The sequence below is a fragment of the Lepidochelys kempii genome, chromosome 12, assembly GCF_965140265.1.
Source record: "Lepidochelys kempii isolate rLepKem1 chromosome 12, rLepKem1.hap2, whole genome shotgun sequence".
In the NCBI taxonomy this organism is placed as follows: domain Eukaryota; kingdom Metazoa; phylum Chordata; order Testudines; family Cheloniidae; genus Lepidochelys; species Lepidochelys kempii.
Window position 1 is genome coordinate 14,961,726 of NC_133267.1, and position 18,004 is coordinate 14,979,729.

Sequence of the window (18,004 nt, forward strand, 5' to 3'; positions counted from 1 at the left end):
GTATACTTTATGTATCCTTACAGTATAGTTACATATTGCACACATCTATACCTGTAGTTAGCAATTGCCTTTAAATAGCAGAATGTAACTTACTGCATTTCTCTGAAGTAGGATATCACTATGTGGGAATTTTAATGCAAATGACATTTTGAAGCTGAATTAACTTGCTAAAAATATCATGCTATAAAAACAGTGTAAAAGTTACTTTATTGAGAACTACATAAATTCATTGGACTAATTTCTGCCTCTGTTTACATCCAAGAGCTCCACTGAATTTTATAGCAATTCTCATGATATTTGATGTTTTTACTAAAGCCCCAGCTTTTGGAGACAAATAATCACATGAGATTCTCTGCTTTCATAAAAAGAATCAACCATGTTTCTAGCCCTACCAGTTGAGGAAAGCTTAAAAATGTGACCTGAACGGCATCCTGAAGATCCAAAAGTCTGAAGAGAAATAAAAATATGACATTTAAACAAAAAAAGCCTCATGACTTTTAAGCCAATCATTTGATTTTGCAGGGCATACACGTGATTTTTTTAACCTTTGGATTTGGCTTGCAAAGTAGTAAGGCCAGATCCTATTCTTATTTAAGTCCCTTGACTTCAGTGGTAGGAAAAACAGACCCTCGATTAGGTTAGAATTTAGTCCAATCTGTTGGCTTTTTAGATTAAAACAAGTCTCAGAAGAAAGATTTATGCAGACAGCTATGGTACATGAAAATTTCATGTGAGGATAAAAAGTCAAATTCCTCAAAGGGCCTGTTTGGATCAGGCTGTGGAACCCCTTCAGTGGGATACCTTGTGGCGCTGCAATCAGTAATAAGTGTTTGATGAATCAGAGCCTACTTTTGCACAATCATGTGATTGGGAAGACAATCTGAGGCCTGTATATTTGCATGCCCCAACTGGATTTGTGCACAGCAGTGGCCTTTGTGCATGCGTATCAGGTAATTAGACATCTAACATCCTATTGGGAGTTGCCTCCCATCCTTTCATGTATTTATACCTGCTTCTGTATTTTCCACTCCATGCATCTGATGAAGTGGGTTCTAGCCCATGAAAACTTATGCCCAAATAAATTCGTTAGTCTCTAAGGTGCCACAAGGATTCCTCGTTTTTGCTGATCCAGACTAACACGGCTACACTCTGAAACCAATTATCTTTTTGTTTGTTTCAATTGCCCTTCTAAAAGGAATAATCTGACACTCACAGGCTGAGGAATTTATACTAAAGCACATAAAAAATAAGTAATAGGTATACCCCAACCCAGATTTTTCTGAGCAGTAGAGATAGTCTCTGACTGATATATCTGAGGAAAAGTATGGAGCTAGAGGCCATCACAAATATTTATTGGGAAATATTTCCCTTGACCAAAAAAAAAAAGAAGAAAGGGCCGCGGGGTAGGCGGGGAATATGTAGGCTTCAGGAGAAACCCCTCAGTAAAAGCTCTCATTATCCTACTTCAGCTTTTCTGGATGCCTTCCATTATGGGCTTTAGGTCATGTGTGAGGTATAATGCTCACAGAGAGAGTTTGGGTTAGCTCTGAGTCACTACTACCCAGGAGTGCATTTCTTCTACAATTAAAACAAGTAGTTGCTTTGTAATTTCTTTGGTAGCCTGTATTTACTGAAATAGCCTGGGGAACAATATCCTTTGTGCCTATATAAAATCGGACATTGCCTCTTTCTTTGTCAAAAAAGTTTAGTCAATTGAGAACTGTAGTAAAAAAAATTATGGTTAAATATATATAATAATTGAAGTTCAATGCAACAGTTCAGCATTCTGTGCAGATACAAAATTTTGCTTTAGGATTATTTTTTTCTATTTGCGCTATCTCAAATAATCTCTTTTTCAAAACATTGTGATACTTTTGGTTAAAAAACAAATGAAGTTCCGAGTAACTTTGTTTGCAGATAAGGGATTTTGAATAGAAAGAAGAAAGGGTAAACAGCAAAATGATATGGACTTTTATGAAAGGCTAAACTCCAAATGTCATATGCCCCTGCCAAAAAAGAAAAAACAAAACAAAAAAATGTTAATCTTCTTCTGTTGCCCAGTTTCTGGATGTGGCTTTTGAACAAGTTTCTTGTATTATCTGATTCAAATTCTGTAATGATTACAAAAGTGATAGGCTATTGGGAAATAGATCATTGCTTCTGTCAGTGCAACACAAATCAGTTGTGAATTTCAGTTCCATTTAGGAACAATATGGACCTTGATCAGGCAAAGCACATAAGCACGTGCTTAACATTAAGCACTTAAATGCATGCTTAAAGTTGAGCACGTGCTTTCATGCTAGTTACTAGATACACTAGTTCTTTCAGATATATAGAATAATAGAATAGAAAAGTGGGTTTTACATTCAAGAGGGGGAATAATGGAATCCTCTAGAAATATAAAAATATAAATGTTTGGAATAACATGCAACCCAAGCCTGCAAATAATAATAATAGAGTTCTAACATCAGTGATGCTTTGCTGGGATGCCTTATCCCCCAGGCCATGTTACCCATAGCTAAGGCTATGTTTTAGCCACGGGTACTTTTAGTAAAAGTCAGGGACGGGTCACGGGCAATAGACAAAAATTCACAGCCTGTGAGCTGTCCATGACTTGTACTATATACCCCTGACTAAATCTTCGGGAGGGGGCGGCTTGGGAGTGCTGCGGGTGCTCAGGGGGCAGGGGACCTGGGGGGAGGGGCGGCCCAGAAGTGACACGGGTCCTCTGACGGGCAGACTGAGGGCACCGTGGGTGCTGGGGGGGGTGATGGCGGGGGGCGGCACATGTGGCCCAGGATCCCCGCTGGCGGTGGCGTGAGGCCCAGGACCAACGCTGGTGCTGGGGGTGGGGCGGGAGGGAGATTGGCGGGGCTGGCAGTGTGCAGAGCCCCCTGGCTGCACATTTCCCTAGGAGCCAAGTGATCTCACTGCTTCTGGGGAGCCCCCGCACCAAGGTAAGTGCTGCCCATAGCTCTCACCCCCTCCCGCACCCCAATCCCCAGGCCTGAGCCCCCCATCCAAACTCCTGCAGCTGCTGGGGAGGGGCGGTGGCCTGAGGCTGCCCCAGCTGCACCAGTGGCTGCAGAAGTCACGGAATCCGTGACCTCCGTGACAAACTCACAGCCTTACCCATAGCCTATTTATATGGATTCCTAAATACTCAGCATAGCAGTGATGTAGGTGAAACATACCTAGAGTGGTTTTCCTGGAAAATTAAAATATGACCTCCAAAAGTGTGGAACTTTTCTTTCTGTTTAGCAAAAGATTCAAGTTCATGACTCCTGGTTGCCCTGGCTGATTATTATTCAACAGCTAATAAGTTAGCCAAATGTTGTTGTTAGGTGATAAATAATATTTTTGATGTAACAGAAATATTTAAAAATGTTCCTTTCAAAATTTTAAATGGTAGGTTTTTCTATGGTTGTTTTAAAAGTTTGCAGTTCTTAAAGTATAGTTGAAAGAACCATATTTCTTAGTAACTTCAAATGCTGTACACTGTGAATTAAAAAAGTAAAACTTTTAAAACAAAATATATATCACCTCAGAATAATTAGATTGAATGCCCGGTTGCAAAATGTGGTGTTGAAAGCTAAACTTATGCAACATTTTTTCTGGCATCAGAATAATGATGGTTTCTCTGAACCTGGCAAAAACAAACTGCATTCATGTTTTATTAAACATGAGTTTCATTACGCTAGCTATGTTGTCTGAGAAGTAATTTATATTTCCATCTGTAAGTAGTTAGTTATAAAATTCTGCAGATAATTTCCAGTCGTCAGTAATTTTATACTAAAACTTTCCCCAATATATTCTAGAAATTTGTACATGGATTAAACATGTTTTAAATATCAGTGTTTGTTGATTTACAAGATTTGTATCACAGTATTTTTGAGATTTGCTAAACTATTTTGTGCCAATCTACTTTATTTTTGGCACCCTCTATATACCCTTTTTGCAATTTTAGATTTCTTCACATTTCTACTCTACTGTTTATTTACAGTCTCCAGCTGAAGAATAGATTCCATTCATTGCATAAAGACCATAAACACAAGTTTTAAATGAGAAGTACAAGGTAGCAGTGCAAACAAAGGGCAGACTCCTGCTCCCATCTGAACTCAGTTTTGCCATTAACTTATAGCAGCAACACTTGGTGTCTGGGTCTTGGTGTAGTAAAGTTGTATCAAGAAACTGAACAAAAATACATGTAGACAGAAATAAGGAACGCTGGTGTAGAGCAAATAGCTGAGGCACAAAGACACCAAAACAATTCAAAATGATAAAGAATAGCCTGCAGGAGAAACAGAAGGTAGGTAAGGTTTGCACAGGACAATAGGATGTTCTGCCTATAGGAAAATGATGGAACAGTAGTTACAGAGAGACAAGACATGTATTGCTGGCTAGTAGATAAAACATAGAAGATAGCTATTTATTTAAAACCAGAAAGGCCAATATCCTGAAGCATCCAGAAGCCAAAATAAGTAGGGAAGCGCAGAAAAATTAAAGATGTGGGTTCTCTGAGCAAGCTCACAGTGACCTGGGAAATGTAGAATGTGTCACCTCTTATGCTACTTCAGAAAGCATATGATGCTGGTACATGAGCAGGGAGGCAACCCGTACTCCATTTATCCTCTCTAGCTGGCTGATTACATTCCCTAATGCTGTAGTACACCTGTGTAATTTTAATACTGCTGTATACCTGTGACTGCCGAGCAGGTTAGGAATATATCCTACTTTGCTGTTGTATGTGTCATTGAGGGATTGCAGGGTGAAAGAGGCTCTCTGTGCCATCCTTCCCCCCGACCCCTCTTCACCCTTGCAATGCAAGGGATGCAGAAAGCATATTATCCAAGGGCACTGTAAAATTCTTCAGAACATACATCAAAATGAAGCATCCCAGAGAACAGTGTTATTGTAGATGTGTTCTCATAAAACAAATGACGAAAGAGACCAGAGGAACAACAAACTTCGCGTGTTACTGCCTGTGTCAATAAAAGTCTTGTTTCTCTGTGTCAATAACAGTTTTTTGTGCGAGGTTTTGTGAGCTGAGCGGTTTTTTGCACTGAACTGCAGTAATTCAGGCACTGTGGGTATGAATACTTACCAATTGATGAACAACTTTATAATTGAACTGTTGTCAAAATAATCCACCTTCATATGATAAATCAGTTATACTTGGAAAATGGCTAACTGGAATTTACAGCTATCCATTATATTCACGAGGCTAAATTCTGGAACTCTGCTTCATGATTCAAGTCAGATACACTAATGCCATGAGTGAGCGTATCCCCCCATCCTAACAACTTTATTCAGGGTATTCCTAATCTGAGCAGGAATATTCTGCACTGGGTTCATATGTGGTTCAATGTCAGGTCAAGGGGGTAATATAAACATCCAGAACATTTTCCCCTGGCAGTTAAATCCTTGCCATGGGATTGTGGTACTTGGCTTCTGTTGCATATTTCTCAGCTGGGGCACATGTTTTTACTATGACCTGTCCCGGTGCCCTATCAGTATTTAGCATACAGACTTCAAGGATGTTTTTAATGGCAACAGTCAACTCTTTAAAAATATCCTTCATCCAGCTCCACAATAATAAGTATCTTAAAGCCAAAATATAAAGAAAAATGTTCACATTTGGAAATCAGAAAGGTCTACTACAAAGCTCTTCACAGGTTTCAGAGTAGCAGCTGTGTTAGTCTATATTCGCAAAAAGAAAAGGAGTACTAGTGGCACCTCAAATAAATTGGTTAGTCTCTAAGGTGCCACTAGTACTCCTTTTCTTTTTGCGAAAGCTCTTCACACTTCATCTTAAGGATTCCCAACAAAATGGAGCCATAGGAAAACAGAGACTGAACTCTCAGAGATCCAGAGATGATATCAACCTGCTCATCCAATAGAAGTACAAAACATTTCAAAATAGAAATTGAGACTGACTGCTACCTGCGCCCAATGAAAACCATATTCACTGGTACACAGATACATAGAGATCCACATATGTGGGATTGTAAATACTAACTCTTTTGGAAGTCAGGAAGTTAAAGAAGTGGAATATATTAACCTTGGATAGCTTCTCTGGTAAAACAAATTTAGAAAAAATCTCACGAGAGGCAACAGTGTAGTACCACAGCCCAAAAGGTCAAGGCTGGAATTTTCAAAGGGCCTGAACTCCCACTGAATTTCAGTGGGCACCTAGATCCCTGAGGCTTCTTTGAAAATCTCAGCCTAATGACGTTGTGAAACTCAGTCTCACACTTAATATGAAAAATGTTTACACTTGATATATGCTTCTGGTAAAAGAATGTAGCTTAGACACATGGACTCTAGAGAAGAAAAAGATACGCACTCATTAATGCATGGTGGATTGTGTAAAACCAGTAGTGAAATGTTGGAGACTTCTGCAGAAAACAGGTGAAATAGGATGGAAAAAGTGAAAGGATCGACTCTAATGGTGAAACAAATATGAACAGAGACCTTGTAAAGTAAAAGGTCTCCCTTCAAAAGAAATGATCATAAATTCCAGGCAAACATTTGTCTTGGTCATGAAAAACTTTCTGGAATAAACATTTGCTGCTCCTTCTGTAAAGGCAGCGTATAAATGCTGCTCTTACAATCAACGTCATAGGGTAACGGTGCATGTCTGGTTAGAGGTTATAAACCCTCCACGGCACAGATTATCTCTTAATTTGTGTTTGAACAGTACCCAATCACACAATGGGCCTTGATCTTGATGGGCTTTGGGCACTACCATAATATAAACGTTTGCTTCTAACTTAATAACAATGCGGGGAAATCATCATTTTTCTTCCCCTAGTCATTTTTCTTATTTAGGCACTGATCCTGCACCGTTACTCACATGAAGCTGTTTTTAACCCATTGAGCAGCCCTACTGACTTCAGTAAGATTGCTCACATGTAAGTACTAGACAACCCCAGGAGAATGATGTTCCGAATGGCTTAGTATCTGACAGGGTTTGCTTGTTTTTGGAACATGACTCAAACAAACTACTGGTGATGTTGTTCCGAGTTACTAGACATGTAAGGAATTGCTTAAGGTCTGTTGAAGTATGAACATCACCTGTTAAGATTGTTGGGAAGGCTCTGAGCATTTGTAGGGTCCAATATGTTTTCTATAGATTATGAAAAATGTCCTGATCCTCAAGCGCTTGGGAAAAAATCAGCTTTACTGTTCTGAGTATGTAAAATTGTAAGACATCACGGTAAGGAAGGAGAGGAAGGATGGTGCACTGGTTAGTTTAGGACTTGGAAGACCTGAGTTCAGGTCTTTGCTCCTTCACAGATGCCCTGTGGGATCTTGTACAAGTCACTTTGTTTGTTTGCTCCCCATCTATAAAATAAGGAACTTCCTTCCCTTGCAGGGGTTTTGTGAGTACAGGTACACTAAAGATTGTGAAGTGCCATGGGCATGCATATGGGGTGTGTTGGGTGTACCCAAGCACACCCTAATGTCTCAAAAAAAAAAGTGGCTTTGCATTTTAATTTAATCGCATGATACGCTCTTTTAGTTTTAAAGTATGGATTGTTATATTATGCAATAAGTGCCTAATTGCATAATATAGATTTGTAGAAATGTATAGAAAGCCCGTGTTTGCTCGCAGCATGTGTCCCCATTACTGCAGCGCTGCATTACCATTGGGCCTTCCCTCCCCCTCCAACTACTATTCTAGAAAATTCTTTGACCTACATAAGCGGCCACATCAGGTGTTCCCAGCGCAGTGTCTAAAGTGTTTGTAATCCTTGTCGCCTGTATTCTACTGAAATAGCATAACAAGCCCATGGCTTCACGTTTTAATTCAATCAGATGATACCCCCTTTTAATTTTAAAATATGGATCGGTTCGTTGTTAAGATAAGAAAAGGAGCAGACAAACTGAATTATAATGAATGTGCTGATAGTAGTGCAAATACTTCAGACTCCTTGGTTAAGAACTTACATGAAGAGAATGCTGCCACCAGTTCCAGTGCGTGCAATAAACTGAGTAATGACCATCAGAAACAGACTTTGTCTCTTAGTTCAGGTCAGCGTAGTTCCGATTCAAAGCCATCAAACATTCCATCTGATGACTCGGTCTGTGATATTCCAAAAAACAGATTAGAATGCTGGTCTCAATTATCTAGAGGTCCTTATCAGCTTAGATTGAGCATGTTTCCTAGAAGTAAAATAGGGAATAAACAAAGAAGTTTTCAGTCCGATTGGTATGAAAAGTATAGGTGGTTAGAATATAGCCCATCGAAGGATGCAGCGTTTTGCTTTTACTGCCATTTCTTCTCCTCTAATGGTGCAGCAAACGAAGGTCACACCGATCCAGCATTTATTGATAAGGGATTCAGAAATTAGCAATGAAAAACATAGTCCAGTTGAACATTTTGTGTCTGTTCAGAGACTATTAACAGTTGATGCTCAGTCTATTTTTGACCAGTTGGGTCCCAGCATCACTTTGATACAAAAGAGGAGCAGGAGAGAATAACTTCATTTTACCCACTCCTAGACTCAATGATTACCGGCATTGACCAGCGATTTGAACAGGAGACTTGTAAAATTGTGACTGCAATGGGAAAATTGCTGAACTTAGACATTGGCAGGGACGATATGAGAATCATTGCCAACAAATTTAAAGTGTCCTTGGATGAGTTGGAAGCTGAAGTCGGATTGCTTTGGGGTTATGACGGATCTGTTCCTAAAGATAGCACTATGAACACCACCAGAGAGTGGCTTGATTGGCTAAAGGAATCGGATCAGTCTTCCGTGTTCCAGGCCTTTTTAGAAATCTGTTCCATGCTTTGCAGTCTTACCTGTTACAAGCTGTTCATGTGAAAGAGCCTTTTCGAAACTAGCACATTTAAAAAACAAACTAAGAAGTACAGTGTCCCAATAGCACCTCGACTCACTCATGATTTTGTACATTGAACAAGAATTGGCTTCATCAGTTAATTGCAATGAGGTGATTGAGGAATTTAAGTCCATAATACCTGGTGAGCATCGTCTCATTCTCCAGGACAGGAAGATGAAGAAACCTTAATGTGTTTTGATCTATTTGGGTTAGCTCATTATCTGGCTAAAGATGAAGTCATGAAAATTGACTGTATCTTTGTATACACCTGGTTATCACTACAGCAAAAATTTGGTATTTTGTGTCTCATTTTTTAAGTTTGTATTTTTTAAGTAAGGTTTAGTTGTTAATTAAAAATAATTAAGTTTAGTTAAGTTTTAGTTACTTTAGTTTGTTGGATGAATAAAAATAATGCCCTTTATGATTGAGTATTCAATAAATGTTCGCCTTTAAAAAAAAATTCCCTGGGTGCACACCCTAATGAAATGTGCTGCGCACGCGTATCTGAGGTGCTTGGGTATGGTGGGTAATAGGCGGGGGGCATGTAAGGACCTTAGGCAAATGTAACAGGCTGGCAATGTTTGCCTGAAACACCCCACCCTGGGAAAAGGGTTAAGTGCGTTTTGCTAAGTCATCAATGCATTTGGTTTGGACATAAGGGAGATAGAAGTAGCACTCAAGAAGAGCAAGAGTTCCTGACAGACAGGTCATAAGAAAGTGTCCCTAGAAGCAGCCAGTCAGGGCAATCGGCCTTAGACTTCAGTAAAGCAGTCACAGCACAGCCAAGCTTAGGAAGAGGATGGCAGCTCTTCCTTGTCTCTACAAATGCAAAAAAGGTTTAAAGAATTTAAGGGTTTTACCTTAAAGCAGTGGTCCTCGAATTGTGGGGCATGCCCACTCACAGGGATATGGAGGAAGGTTTGGGGCCAGCCCCCACTGAGGGAGCACCACGCTTCCAGCCCTGCATCACCCCCAGACCAGCTCTGCCTCCAACCTTCTTCAGCCCCCAGTCCAGCTCTATCTCCTCCCTCACTCCCTTTCTGCCCCCAGACCAGCTCTGCCTCTAGCTTCAGCCGCTCCTCCATCCCCCGTTCTGCCCCCAGCTCCACTGCTAAGTGGAGTAATGGAGGAAGGGGCATGGACAGAGTCTGTTATTGGTAAGAGGAGTGCAACTGCCTTAAAAGGTCCATCAATGGCTATTAGCTAGAATGGTCAGGGATTCAGCCTCATTCTCTAAGCAACCTCTTACTGCCGGAAGTTGGGACTGGACAACAGAGGATGGATCACTTGATAAATTGCCACTTTCTGTTCATTGCCTCTGAAGCATCTGGCAGTGGCCACTGTCAGAAGAGAGGGTATGGGACTAGATAGACCTTTGGTCTGTCCCACTGTGGCCATTCATGTTGTCTTATGTTCTTACCTCGTCCGCCCCCTTCTTAAATTGCCAACCACATTGCAAAGATCCAAAATGGATCCTTTCCATGTAAAGAAATTAGGACATGTATCTAAAGGTGAGTTAGTAGTTACTGACTGCAAGATCTCTGAATCTTTCATTTTTACCAGTGCTTCCCTGGCAGCCTTGCTTCCCTGCTCACCCATTGGGGTGAGCCTGTGGTGTAACCAGCTCAATCAGGAATTAAATGGGAGTGGGGGAGGGTATTGTAGTAGGAATGTATAGCTGTAGCAAATTAACAGTTCTGAATTACCTATAAACCTTTGTACTCGGACACAGACATTGTGGTAGGAAGAGCTACTGTAAGGAAGAGAGGTTGAACGGTGGTTGGTGTGTTGCAGTGTTCAGCCAGACCGAAAAGAGCAAAAGATAAGGCATTAGAGAGTGCAGGACTATCGCTATTCAATAGTAGGGTCAGGTCAACAGCCACAATAAGGCCACTTTGGTCAGCCCTAAAGCTGGTGTAAATGGCCAGTTAGGGATTTTCTCATTATGGGGGAATCTCTACATGGCAGAGAGTCAGCCCTACTCTTCTCCTTCCAGCCCTCAGCACAGTGGGCATGCTGGGACTGTTTCACAGAGGATGAGGGTATAGTCAGAGCACACTGTTCTCTGGAGAGTCCTGGCTGCCCCATAATGGTGTGTTTGAGCCTGCACAGGCAGCTGTAAGATGCAGTTTTCCTGAAGCTGCTTGAACTCACTGGGAGCTGAATGTATAGTTTCTGGCCAGTTCTTTCTGGGTGAAAAATCATCCCTATTGTAAACACAGGGAACACTATTGACTTCAATATAATTATACCTACTTATACTAGGGCCAAATTTCCCTATTTACTTTTAGAGTTTTTCAAAGGGCAGAGATTTTCACCATAGATTATAAGAAAATCGACACCTAAATATGCAACAGATGCAAAATCACATCTTGGGATGGGTACCATATGTTAGACATACAGATCTACCCCCAGACTTCTTCAAATTCATTTTCGGCTTCGTGGTGATCTACATCTGTGGGTTGCTGGCAGGATAGTTGGTGATAGTACGGGCCACAGTTTACAAGCTAACTTTCCTCTTTGTTCCCTAAAATGAGTTTATTAACTTAATCTGCCAAGGTGCTATTGAAATAATGAGAAAAACACTTGGAAACAATGTTGATTCCTTTTTGAGGGTTTGGTTTATGCCCACTTTTAAGCTGTGCAACATATACATTCAGAAATAAATGTATATAGTGATAATAAGAGGCACAGCTGCACTTTGTAGGCATCATTCAATTTCAACAAAACATCTTTGTGTCTTTGAACGAGCATCCCTGTGTATTTTACTCCAGACCACTGTGGGATGAGTATTTCCTCCCAAGCATTAAGACAATTTTAGAACTAGTTTTCACAATGGGAAAACAAAAGGTATTTAGCACATGTGTTTTCGTAGTGGTGATGGAGGGAGAGGATATATAATCCTGAAACTTGTACTTCCACCTATTTACTGTGGAGCTATGGTATGCAATATAAACCATAATAAAGTTGTCTGGCTCAAGGCATTCTAAAGCTTTTTCTCCCCCTTCATTTATCTGTGTTCCCTTGTTCACGTAGGTATGTTTCTCTGCTTCTGTATTTGTGAACCAGGTGAACATCTTTTCTGCTCAAAGTCTGTAAAATTAAAGAAGTCTACTGACGTTCAAACACCTTGTGTGAAACCCTGACCCCTCTGAAACAAATAGCGAAACTTCCATTGACTTCAGTGAGCCCAGGATTTCTTCATTTGCATATGAGTGATGCGTATTCTCAGAGGACTTTCAAAATGGAAGCTGCAAAGATAGTATGGTAAAACTATAAATAATAAAGAGGGGGGAAAACAGAAACAGTTGACCAACATTTCTGACAATAAAGACTTAAGTATGAGCATATGTCTGTGCAGAATTAAGGCCTAACTTCACATATTATGAAGTTAATAGGACAACGTATAATGCCAACCATGTGCACTAGCCTTTCCCAGGATCACAGCCTTAAACAGGAATGGAGGAATCTATTTTTCAGTATATTGTTTTCCCATGGGTAAAAGTCCTATAGAATTTAGTCAAACTCTTCTAATTTTTAAACCAACCTAAAGAATTCTAGAGGAGGGATACAAATCTTTATTACATTCCATAGGATTTTAGAGACTTTACATTCCATCCCTATTAGCATCTATAAATATTTTCCATAAGGTACTTACATGCATTTGTCATTTTTTTCAGGATTCTATTTTTACCTTCTAACAGCAGATGCCTAAAGTGCTCAGGAAGCTCTGTTTTAGGTGTTCATGTTGAGGTTGCCAATTGTTCTGAATTCCAAAGAAATATCCCATGTCCTGACTTGATTGTCTTTGAATGCCAGAATGTCCCTATTTCATTGCAAAGTCATTTCCCCCCATTAAATTAGTAACAAAATTGTGATCAGTTATGTCATGTCTTTGTACACATTGCAAAATATACAGGGTGAGCTCTGTTTCCTAGGCAGATCGTATGGCAATCCTGCAAGGAACTCCACATAGTGGTCCCCTGCACAAACACAGAGCTCCATTGACTTTAGCCAGGTTCCACATAGGTATAGGGGTCCACCATCAGAGAACTCCTTGCAGGATTGGGGCCTAAGGCATCAAGCTTCTCCCAGAAGTTTCCTCCTTTAGTGTTGTCATATCTTGTGATAATTTGATGCTTTTCTAAAAGCCCCAGCTCCTGGAGTCAAGAGATTCCAACAGAATCTCTGCTTTTATTTTTTAAAAAGTAAGTTTCAAGCTGTTAATTGCAGGGAAGTTTTCAAGTTACTAATTGCAGAGAAAAGCTTGGAAACATGATCTGAGTGCAATGTGAGGGCTCAAAAGCCAGAAGGCAAATAAAAAGAATGCAAATTTTACAATCTCATGATTCCCAAACGCTTGGGGTTGCCGATTCTTTTGCTCCCTCCTGCTGGACTTTTCTATCCCTCTTGAACCAGTAATTGTGGAGGGTCCCGCTCCCATATCCTCTTCCAACTTACTTCCCAGTGAGCTCTCCTCCCGTGGTTATCAGTGTGCAGGGGTAAAAGTGAGCAGAATTCCATGCCTGGTTCCACAGTGTGCTCATCTTCAAGCATGTCCCATTTTAAAGGGGAAGAAAGTCAATGCATTTGCAAGGCATCATGGGTGGTGTTTCAAAGTCTGCACAGGGAGCAAGCAAAGCAGGAGATGCTTGTTTGAGGCAGAAGCTGGAATCAAGCTCCTTGAAATCACAGCAGTGCAAGACAGACAGCAGATAAGCATCAGACAACTAACTCAATTTGTATATGTTTTTAATTTAAAGGCAAAGGTCCTGGCACAAAAAAAAAGGGGGGGAGGAGTGGGGGGAAATAGAGAGAGACAAACCCCCAGCGTGGGGAGGAAAGGAGGAAACAATTGAAAGTCGGTGATCAGTTACTTGTAATGATTTACATAGTTAGGATTTTTTTTTGTCTTTTACTTACAAATAAATGTGATTATTTTTTGCGGATGTAGAGCACATTATTTTTTTAAATGAATGTGACTCTTTTAATGTGACTCTACTCAGTATATATCATTTTCTGTCCTTTGAACCAGAGTCCACTTATGGAAATAAAGAGGGTTTCTTATCTTTAACAAACTTTAAAACCAATTACATTTTATAGCTCAACTCCACATTTCCAGCTCAGAATTGAAATATTCATCTCAGTTTCAAACAACCTAGCTTTCCAAAGGACATTGTATCTGAAAACAGCTGCTTATGATGACCAGCACTCTCAGGATGTCATTTCCTATAGCACACTCGGTCACCCTGTTGGATTAGAAGTGGATTCTGGCTGCAGTTTAGCTCCAGTTTATTCCAACTTGTGAAAAGTGGATTTCCTGATCTCAGCTAGATTGTGTGGTTTGTGACGCAGCAGGATTACACATGGACTGCTGTGAAATGTGAAATCAGAGCAGAGCTAGACCTCCCCTGAGAAAAACAGGCTATAAATTGTAAAACCTTTAAATGAAGGACTAGAAGAAAAAGGGTTGCCTTAGGTTAGGGTTAATTGGTTTGGGTACAAAGAGTTTTATATCCATAACTTACTGTCTGTCTGTCTATCCTCTTCCTGATTTTTCTAATGTTATTTTGCTTCAGGGCAAATTTGTATTTGTTTTTGCTGACAATGATAGGGTTGAAGTTGAACTGTTTGCAGCTGCTGTGAACTTGAACGTATTCAATATCTACCAGATTTCTGTTATCCTTGAATGCTTCAGTTTCAGCTACTTCTAAATAATGTGTTTAAAATTTTCGTTTTGTCCCTTTCCCTGCCTTATTTGTTAATATTTTCCATTTCAAAGAGAATTGCTTTTGTTTTCGTTTTGATAAGATGAGTTGCTTAATGGATTTGAAATAAAGAGCAAGCCATCCAATTTTTGTTTCTATAAAAGGGATATTGAACTACAGAATAGAGCCTGAAATCTTTAACAAGCAGATAACCCAAACTTGTGTTGATCACAAATAAGATTTAGAATTAGATCCTCTGTAGCTCTGTCATCTTCCATGAGTTGATGCTAATTACACCAGAGGAAGTTCTGGCCCCATAGAGTGCAGGAGATTTAATATTTGTAGATTCTTTTCATAGTGTTTTCTGAGCTGAACAATTGAACTGAATCCTTTGTATTCTGCAGAATTTTATTCCTTTTCTGAAGAAAAACTGTGGCCTCTGACTGGTCAGTTCAGGCTACTCAAGCTTGCTCAGAAACTTGAGCTCTTCTGTGTAAATTAGCAGGATATCCCACAGCATTTAAATCAAATGGTGCCAAAAGGGGTCAGATGATCCCATTCAACATTTTAACTGCAGTGTAATAATTTGCTAAAAGCAATGCACCAAAACATGCTGACAGGGGCAGAAGCCACTTAAGAGACCATCAGCTTATACAGTGGCCAGATTCATCCCTGGCATAACTGTTGTTTGAGGTCAGAGTCCACTGAAGTTACACCAAGGATGAAATTGGCCCAAGAGTCCTGTTAAAATTGTAAAGCATAGCTGAAGACAGCATCCCATAAAATTGAAGCATATTTTATACCCTGGGTCTGATATTCCCATTTTATTGCACTTTGGGCCTGTTTCTAGTCTCACTTATGTCTATGTAATTCACTAGTGTCACTCCTGCTTAACACTGATGTGAGTGAGATCAGAAGCTGGCCTCAAATGCCTTGGAGTGGCTGGGCAAAGAGTCTGGGGCAAGGAACTAGTGGGATGGAGAGAGACTAGGACGAGCAGGCTGAGGAGGGAGAATCAAATGAGGTTGCTCAGACAATATTTACTCTGGCATTTCCTAATTTCAATTTTAGCTTGATTTTTTGTATGTAGTATATTTTTAAAGATAATTTGGCCTTTATGCTTCTTTTAAAAAAGTATAAATGAAATTATGCAAGGCACAGAAAAGCAGCACACAATTTGAGAAAGACCAGACAATAAGCAGGGAAATGCCGCTTTCTGGATCCCTCTGAGCTGTGTTTATTAAATATTGCAATGACTGTATTCTTTCATATTTTCTGCAGTAGATTGATTCATAAATACTCCCACTTACTTTGACTGCAGTTAGATAGTTGTGTTTGATTAGATGAGCTTGGCAGGCATACAGCAACAAGAATACAGCAAAGCAATAAAATGGGCAGCGCAGGGGCTGTTGAGTTTGCAAACATTTAATTTAAAACATTTATATGCTCACAACCAGTCAAATGTATAAAACATATGTGTACAAAGTGCTTGTAGTCCATGGATTGCACTATATAGTAACTGACAACATTTGAGAAAATGCGGTCTTCTTTATTTCACATAATTATCAATATTAATAATTGAACTTCTGTAGACCTCCAAAGGGCTTTACAAGCATTCCTAAATTCAGCTTCACAAAACATTGATTGTTACAAGTACTATTATTAATCTCAATTTAGTAGTAGGCAGACTGAGGCATGAAAAACTTGATTTGCCCAAATCTTCTGGCAAAGGAGGGAATAGACTCTAATTCATCCATTTGCAATTGGTGGAGTATCGATGTAATTAATACAATCCTGGCCAATGTCAAAGTGATTGAAATGGAGACCTCCACAAGTAAAAGCATGAGTCTATGCAGCTTGAGCAAGAGACCTAGCTTGTGTACAGGGTGCTGTAATAAATTCACATCCTCTGTAGATCAGGCACAGAAAGGAACACACAACATTGGCAATCAAACTTCCTTTTAAAAAACAAACAAAAAAACCCCCTCACTCCAATTGACAATGTAGGCTTCAATGTAGACCGTCTCAACAGAGACCACAGCTGGAAACTCTCAAGACTGAGGAACAGTGAAGAACCTTGAGTGCCATTATTCAGGCTCTTGTTTACAACAGTAGGGATATGCCAATGACTTCAACAGGAACAAGACCAGGATCCGGATCCTTAGGTGCCACAATGGGAGTTGGGTACCTAAATAACTTTGAGGATCTGTTTCAAGCCTCCTGCATCAAAATATACAACTTAATACTCTAGATCTCTCCCCTGGTAGAAGCACTAAATTCACATAAAAAAATTTTAAGAAAGTAGCTTCTTCTACAGAGACTGGCAATTGCATCTTAGGCCTTAGAAATGTTCGGTTGGCTTTTAAGTATTCAATAATTAACAGTGGCTGCACTAACACAGTGGTTGAATGAAACATTTGCATCTGTAAGCGCCTGACCCAAAGCACATCAAAGGCAATGGAAACGCTTCCATTGATTTGACTGGACTTTGGATCAGAGCCTAAATAATCACCTGAGAACAAGTTTACTAGATGGTTTTGCCTCTGCATACTGAAACAATTTCAATTAATATTTTAACTTAATAAGATGTCAGTTACTGTCAGTTCTGAGGTGCAATTCAGACCAGTCAGAAGTTGTCACTGCTTGTCCTATTTCAGAGTAGCAGCCGTGTTAGTTTGTATCCGCAAAAAGAACAGGAGTACTTGTGGCACCTTAGAGACTAACAAATTTATTTGAGCACAAGCTTTCATGGGCTACAGCCCACTTCATTGGATGCATAGAATGGAACATATAGTAAGAAAATATATAGATAGATATAGATATATGTACACATACAGAGAACATGAAAAGGTGGAGTAAGAATCTTATTAATTAAGATGAGCTATTATCAGCAGGAGAAAAATAATTGTAGTGATAATCGAGATGGCCCATTTAGACAGTTGACGAGAAGGTGTGAGGATACTTAACATGGAGAAATAGATTCAATCATTACACATATTCCTAAACTCACTGTTTTGTTCCCAATCTCTGGATGATCTCATGCTGTTCTTCCCTTCCTATGGACCTCCCATTCCCCTGCTGATTGATATGTAAATGGGGCTTCTCGTGTTTTTGGTCACACTTTGCTCAGTTTCATTGTAATCATAGAATCATAGAATATCAGGGTTGGAAGGGACCTCAGGAGGTCATCTAGTCCAACCCCCTGCTCAAAGCAGGAAACAGGTAGAGAGCTGCATTCTATCCTGTCTGGAAGAAAACCTGTTTCTCCCTTTGGCCATAGACTTTAAATCATGATATCAGTGAGTATTCATAATTCCTCATGTAGTGTTAATACATACATTTCACAGTGATTTTCACATGTCATTCGCTCTCAAAAAAGACCTTACTTTTCACATGTCATTCGCTCTCAAAAAAGACCTTACTTGATACACTTTTCTAATACAGTA